This window comes from Notolepis coatsorum, assembly GCF_963971535.1.
Source record: "Notolepis coatsorum genome assembly, chromosome: 9".
In the NCBI taxonomy this organism is placed as follows: domain Eukaryota; kingdom Metazoa; phylum Chordata; class Actinopteri; order Aulopiformes; family Paralepididae; genus Notolepis; species Notolepis coatsorum.
The window spans coordinates 71,801,646-71,808,129 of NC_140173.1; positions in this window are offsets into that span (position 1 = coordinate 71,801,646).

Below are 6,484 nucleotides of genomic sequence, written 5' to 3' on the forward strand. Positions count from 1 at the left end.
TGAGGAAGACTAGCTATGTAGTGGGAGTCAAACTGAAAAAGCTGGTGAGGAAGACTAGCTCTGTGGTGAGTCAAACTGAACAAGCTGGTGAGGAAGACTAGCTCTGTGGTGAGTCAAACTGAACAAGCTGAGGAAGACTAGCTCTGTGGTGAGTCAAACTGAACAAGCTGGTGAGGAAGACTAGCTCTGTGGTGAGTCAAACTGAACAAGCTGGTGAGGAAGACTAGCTCTGTGGTGAGTCAAACTGAACAAGCTGGTGAGGAAGACTAGCTCTGTGGTGAGTCTAACTGGACAAGCTGGTGAGGAAGACTAGCTCTGTGGTGAGTCAAACTGAACAAGCTGGTGAGGAAGACTAGCTCTGTGGTGAGTCTAACTGAACAAGCTGGTGAGGAAGACTAGCTCTGTAGTGAGTCAAACTGGACAAGCTGGTGAGGAAGACTAGCTCTGTGGTGAGTCAAACTGGACAAACTGGTGAGGAAGACTAGCTCTGTGGTGAGTCTAACTGAACAAGCTGGTGAGGAAGACTAGCTCTGTAGTGAGTCAAACTGGACAAGCTGGTGAGGAAGACTAGCTATGTAGTGGGAGTCAAACTGAACAAGCTGGTGAGGAAGACTAGCTCTGTAGTGAGTCAAACTTCAAGCTGGTGAGGAAGACTAGCTCTGTGGTGAGTCAAACTGAACAAGCTGGTGAGGAAGACTAGCTCTGTAGTGGGAGTCAAACTGAAAAAGCTGGTGAGGAAGACTAGCTATGTAGTGAGTCAAACTGAACAAGCTGGTGAGGAAGACTAGCTCTGTGGTGAGTCAAACTGAACAAGCTGGTGAGGAAGACTAGCTCTGTGGTGAGTCAAACTGAACAAGCTGGTGAGGAAGACTAGCTCTGTGGTGAGTCTAACTGAACAAGCTGGTGAGGAAGACTAGCTCTGTAGTGAGTCAAACTGGACAAGCTGGTGAGGAAGACTAGCTATGTAGTGGGAGTCAAACTGAACAAGCTGGTGAGGAAGACTAGCTCTGTAGTGAGTCAAACTTCAAGCTGGTGAGGAAGGCTAGCTCTGTAGTGAGTCAAACTTCAAGCTGGTGAGGAAGGCTAGCTCTGTAGTGAGTCAAACTTCAAGCTGGTGAGGAAGGCTAGCTCTGTAGTGGGAGTCAAACTGATTTGATTGACATTTGACTGACGTCCTAAAGTTCCAGCGTATATTTATAGTTTGTATAACGCGGTTTCTATTACAACCACACACACACACACACACACACACACACAATTACGTTGGGATAAGTACGTCATTGAATGGTTGAGTCTATCCGGTCCAACGGTTCAACATTGTCTGGCAATGAGGGCTCTGTAGACTCAACCACTAAATGACATGCTTGACGCTTCCAACGTAATTGTGTCTGATTGAGTAACAACACAGTCCTCATTTCAATCACCTTATTTCACCAGGATATTTCAGTGGCTCGGGAGGTAGAGCAGTCGTCTGGCGATCCGGAGGTTCCTGGTTCGATTCCGGGTCATCCCGGGCAGCATGTCGAAGTGTCCTTGAGCAAGACACTTAACCCCTAACTGCTCCCGATGAGCAGGTTGGCACCTTGCATGGTCGCCTCCGCCGTCGGTGTGTGAGTGAATGGGTAAGAAATGTGAGGAACAAATTGGATAAAAGCCCTATATAAATGCACCATTTATTTATTTGTATTTTATTTAGGACAGTCCACTCAGTAACCATGGGATACGTTTACTAACAAGCAACACGAGGCAGAATGAAAACTATTAAGACATTATCCAACTCTGTATGCTGAAGCCCCTCCCTCTGAGACAGAGTTACCAGCATCATGCTCTTTGGTCTAGAGCAGGGGTTGGCAATTAGGTCTGGCCACGGGCCAAATTTCCCCCAAGCCATTGAATGGCGGGCCAGGGCCAAAAACAATGGCTAATTTAATATAATGATAGTGAAAAATGCAGCACCGCGGCGGGTGCATACACATAATAATAATAATAATAATAATAATAATAATAATAATAATAATAATAATAATAATAATAATAATAATAATAATAATAATAATAATAATAATAATAATAATAATAATAATAATAATAATAATAATAATAATAATAATAATAATAATAATAATAATAATAATAATAATAATAATAATAATAATAATAATAATAATAATAATAATAATAATAATAATAATAATAATAATAATAATAATAATAATAATAATAATAATAATAATAATAATAATAATAATAATAATACGGCATAAGCGAGCATGATGCACTCGCAAATGGGGGACCCTGATGTAAACAAGACAAACGTCTTTCTCTGGTCTGCATCCCCTTAACAATTGTGTGTATTTAGCCGTACTGTATTGTACCCATTCTGCAATCTGTTAAATAAAGTTTTCATTCATTCATTCATTCATGAACAGCAGATCAGCTGTTGCAGATCACCGCGGTGGGTGCATAAGTAACACATGAACAGCAGATCAGAATGCATGAAAACACGACTCACCATAACTGCCCTGGGCTTGTTCAGTCCTCCAAAATCCCTGCTAATGTTTGAAACATGTCAAATATCCACTCGCCGCCCTCCAATTCCAGATTGGCGTTGAATGCAGCTACTTTATCTGCCAACTTTAACACAGTTGTCATCATTGCCTCGTTTGCTATCTTGTCGCCACATATTATGCAGAGAGGACGTCGGCACGCAAGAATCACTGACCTGTTGCGATAAACCCGTATTTTAAGTATGACTCTGTTTATTAAAAGAAGCTTTATGTGTCTTGGAGGTCGTAGGCTCCTCTTCTGGCTCCTCAGTTGGTATTTCCCCGTTGCAAAGAAGCTATCCAAAGACGTTTTTTTTTTTTTTTTTAACACATTTTTGCTAACGTTAATCGCTCGCATCTCGAACGCGGAAGTGAAAGTGCATTAGGGAAAATATACACGCGGCCCGGTGGGACTATTCCATTGGTTCTCCCAGTCCACGTGACAATTTCTAGCATTTCAATTGGCTATAGTGACAGACATAGATATGATGAATAGATAGATACAGCTTCACAAAGACACTCTGGCGTCACGAGTGAAATTTCCCGCGCGTAAAATAAATATCATATTCTCAAAATAAACTGACGGGCCAGAAATTATTGCTGGCGGGCCAATGTCGGCCCGTGGGCCGCCTATTGCCGACCCCTGGTCTAGAGAGATAGAACCTCAACACAGAGCGTTGCACCAGAGTGGTAAATACTTAAAATCCTACCTACTCAATGCTCATATTCCCCCTCCATCTCTTCTTCCTTCCTCTCCCTCCCTCTATCTCCCCTCTCTTTCCCCTTCTCTCTCCCTGTCTCACTCTATCCCTCATCACAACCCCCCCCCATCTCTCTCTCATTGCCCCCCCCCCCCCCCCCCCCTCTCTCTCTCTCCCTCCCCCCCCCCCCTCCCCCTCCCCCTCTCCTTGTGGGTCCTGTAGGGGTCAGCGTCAGAGAGAGATTATAGGTAGATGTAACACTGGATATAAAGCTGTAGTGTTCTTTAATTTAACAGTCCCCTCAGGGACCCTGCCGGCTGGCTGGATGAGGGAACCAGATGTGTCTCCGCTGGAGGAAATAGTTGCTGCCAGATCACCCGTAAAACGCCACCGCTTACCATCAGGATTCACGGCAAAGTGATAGGCGGGGAGGAGCGAGAGAGAGAGAGAGAGAGAGGGCCACGGAGAGAAGGTGCTGCATTGAAATATATCAGAAAATATATCAGAAAGGTATATCTGGGGCCAGGGCTCTGTAGCGCCGTGATTTAAGACACGCTGTTTGGAGGAAGACCAAGCAAGAGGGGAAGTGAGAGTCTGGGTGGAAGAGCTTGTGCTTGTGTGTGTGTGTGTGTGTGTGTGTGTGTGTGTGTGTGTGTGTGTGTGTGTGTGTGTGTGTGTGTGTGTGTGTGTGTGTGTGTGTGTGTGTGTGTGTGTGTGTGTGTGCGTGTGCGTGTGCGTGTGCGTGTGTGTGTGTGTGTGTGTGTGCGTGTGCGTGTGTGCACAAGGCTAGCCAGGCCTTATCTAGATGTCTAGTTATCGATTGGGTGACATGGCTGATAAGAAAGATGAGTACCACAAGCTCCTCATCCACCTCCTCCTCTGCTCCTATCCTCCTCATCATCTCCTCCTCCCATCCTCCCCTGCTCCCTTCCCATCCACCTCCTCCCCACCTCCTCCCCTCATCCTCCTCTTCTCCTCCTCTTCCCACCCTCCTCATCCCTTGTGTCTCCCATCCTCATGCCTCTCTTCTCCTCCTCCTCCCCTCCTCCTCTGCTCCTATCCTCCTCCCATCCTCCCCCTGCTCCTCTTCCCGTCCATCTCCTCCCCTCCTCCTCATCCTCTCCTCCTCCTCTTCCCACCCTCCTCCTCCTCTGTGTCTCCCATCCTAATTATCTCTTCTCCTCCTCCCCTCCGTCTCTGCTCCTATCCTCCTCCCATCCTCCCCTGCTCCTCTTCCCATCCACCTCCGTCCTCCCCCTCTCCTCCTCCCCTCCTCCTCTCTCCTCCTCTTCCCACCCTCCTCCTCCTCTGTGTCTCCCATCCTCATTCTCTCTTCTCCTCCTACCATCCTCCTTCTCTCTTCCTCCTCCTCTCCTCCTCCTTCCATACTCATCCTCCACTCTCCCCCTGCACCTCCCATCATCCTCTCTTCCTCTCCTCCTCCTCTCCTCCCATCCACCTCTTCCCTCATTTACTACATTTAGTCATTTAGCTGATGCTTTTACAAGTTCTGTAGGACAAGTCATCAGGAAGGGTACAACTCTATCAGCTGAGAAACAAGTGTTGAGTGCTGCTACAGTGTAGGTTAGCATTGGGTGTGTGTGTGTGTGTGTGTGTGTGTGTGTGTGTGTGTGTGTGTGTGTGTGTGTGTGTGTGTGTGTGTGTGTGTGTGTGTGTGTGTGTGTGTGTGTGTGTGTGTGTGTGTGTGTGTGTGTGTGTGTGTGTGTGTGTGTGTGTGTGTGTGTGTGCGTGCGTGCGTGTGTGTGTGTGCGTCACAAGTTCCCAATCTGAAAATAAAACATTCCAAATATAATGTGTAATACTTTACGCGTGGGAATGCTGAATCACTGCATCCTAGTGACCCAGATTACATGATCATAAAAACACATTTGGGCATTTGATGCGTCTTGAATGTGCACGGCGATGTATTCCTCATGATTACCGTCGCTGTGAGAGGTGCCCCCCCCCCCCCCCCCCCCCGCAGTGAGGTGACTGGAGTGATCTGGGACTCCCCCCACAGTGAGGTGACTGGAGTGATCTGGGCCCCCCCCCCCCCCCCCCCCCCCCACAGTGAGGTGACTGGAGTGATCTGGGACCCCCCCCACAGTGAGGTGACTGGAGTGATCTGGGACTCCCCCCCACAGTGAGGTGACTGGAGTGATCTGGGCCCCCCCCCCCCCACAGTGAGGTGACTGGAGTGATCTGGGACGCCCCCCCCCCCCACAGTGAGGTGACTGGAGTGATCTGGGACGGCCCCCCCCCCCCCCCCCCCCCACAGTGGGGTGACTGGAGTGATCTGGGGCCCCCCCCCCCCCCCCCCCCACAGTGAGGTGACTGGAGTGATCTGGGACGCCCCCCCCCCCCCCCCCCCCCCCCCACACTGAGGTGACTGGAGTGATCTGGGACCCCCCCCACAGTGGGGTGACTGGAGTGATCTGGGCCCCCCCCACAGTGAGGTGACTGGAGTGATCTGGGAACCCCCCCCCCCCCCACAGTGAGGTGACTGGAGTGATCTGGGACCCCCCCCCCCCCCCGCAGTGAGGTGACTGGAGTGATCTGGGACCCCACCCCACAGTGAGGTGACTGGAGTGATCTGGACCCCCCCCCCCCCACAGTGAGGTGACTGGAGTGATCTGGGACCCCCCCCCCCCCACAGTGAGGTGACTGGAGTGATCTGGGACCCCCCCCCCCACAGTGAGGTGACTGGAGTGATCTGGGACCCCCCCCCCCACAGTGAGGTGACTGGAGTGATCTGGGACCCCCCCCCCCACAGTGAGGTGACTGGAGTGATCTGGGACCCCCCCCCCCCCCGCAGTGAGGTGACTGGAGTGATCTGGGACCCCCCCCCCCCCCCAGTGAGGTGCTGGAGGTCTGGGACCCCCCCCCCCCACAGTGAGGTGACTGGAGTGATCTGGGACCCCCCCCCCACAGTGAGGTGACTGGAGTGATCTGGGACCCCCCCCCCCACAGTGAGGTGACTGGAGTGATCTGGGGACCCCCCCCCCCCCCCACAGTGAGGTGACTGGAGTGATCTGGGACCCCCCCCACAGTGAGGTGACTGGAGTGATCTGGGACCCCCCCCCCCCCACAGTGAGGTGACTGGAGTGATCTGGGGACCCCCCCCCCCCCCCCCCCACAGTGAGGTTACTGGAGTGATCTGGGGACCCCCCCCCCCCCCCACAGTGAGGTGACTGGAGTGACTGGGACCCCCCCCCCCCACAGTGAGGTGACTGGAGT